Source organism: Phytophthora parasitica (assembly GCF_000247585.1).
Source record: "Phytophthora parasitica INRA-310 unplaced genomic scaffold supercont2.31, whole genome shotgun sequence".
In the NCBI taxonomy this organism is placed as follows: Eukaryota; Oomycota; class Peronosporomycetes; order Peronosporales; family Peronosporaceae; genus Phytophthora; species Phytophthora nicotianae.
This window is the reverse complement of record NW_008649017.1, coordinates 477,847-478,895: the sequence shown is the minus strand read 5'-3', so window position 1 is coordinate 478,895 and position 1,049 is coordinate 477,847. Positions and strand designations below refer to the sequence as shown.

General features: G+C 51.8%; 1 pseudogene across 1 annotated transcript; it reads right to left on the bottom strand.

Annotated features, from left to right (window-relative positions):
- Positions 1–438: 438 nt before the first annotated feature.
- Positions 439–506, bottom strand: PPTG_20557 (annotated as a pseudogene). Its single transcript has one exon. The product of its transcript is annotated as a tRNA-OTHER (tRNA).
- Between the last annotated feature and the right edge of the window lie 543 nt (positions 507–1,049).

The following is a 1,049-nucleotide window of genomic DNA, read 5'->3' as shown; positions in this document are numbered from 1 at the left end:
CTGCTACCATTTGCGCCACTACTCGCTGCTACGCGGCTCCTACCGCACACCACGGCGCGACCCCTACCCCACGGCCCCTTCCACACACGACCGCCACCGCCGCCGCCGCTCGGCAAGTCAAACTACTGTGCACCGCCCTGCTCAGCATCGCCCTTAACAACTGCTGCACCGTACGCCCCATTGCACTGCGCTTTACTACTCGCCACCTCTTCCACGACACGCTGCTCGAAACCGCTGCCGCTCTTCATGTCACTCCGCTGTACGCTTGCCAGCTCCCTATCCTGCCGCACCGCGTCCTACAGCTCACACCACTGCCACCCCTCAAGTGCTGCACGTCACCATCTTTCCACCGCACGTGCACTCCATGGCACGGCTCCCCCTTGCCTGCGCTAAAACTTGAACGCACTCTCGTTGAGGGACCCCCGTCCTCTAGTGTAATGGCGACGGTGGGTATCGATCCCGCTCCTCAGGGCAAGCCCTGCGCTCATCCTTTGAGCTTCGTCGTCGAAATTGTGGGCGGGGGGGGGGGAGCTCCGTGTCGTTAAGCCACAAAAAAGAAGAATGATGTCGAATAGTGTTTATCGGAATGTTTTGCCATTCTGCCATTGGCTAGTTAAAATACCTAAGGGTATGGTTAAGTAAGATGATTCAATGTCACTAAATTGTCACTGAATTGAATACAACTCGAATAAAGGCCTCTCATGAGGTGATCTGGTCTCATTAATGAATTTGGAGGCTGTAGCGTACGTGGCTCCAAGCCCACAATATATGTAAATCACAAAAACACGTTTTTCTCGGCCTACAGACCTCTATAGGCCATTTCCAGCCAATGAAAAGTTTCGAACTTAAACGAAACACAGATGTATGCTTTTCGATGATGTTTATTATGTTTTAAGGTTTTTGTACTGTCTATCGCCGACATCCCAAACTGTCGGAAAATGTTGGGATGTCCGAACCGTTGCGATATGTATCCACAGCAAAAGTACATTAATGTAAGTGTAACGGGGTACAATACCCCAAGTGTACCCAAGTTACATGAAGAGTGCCCA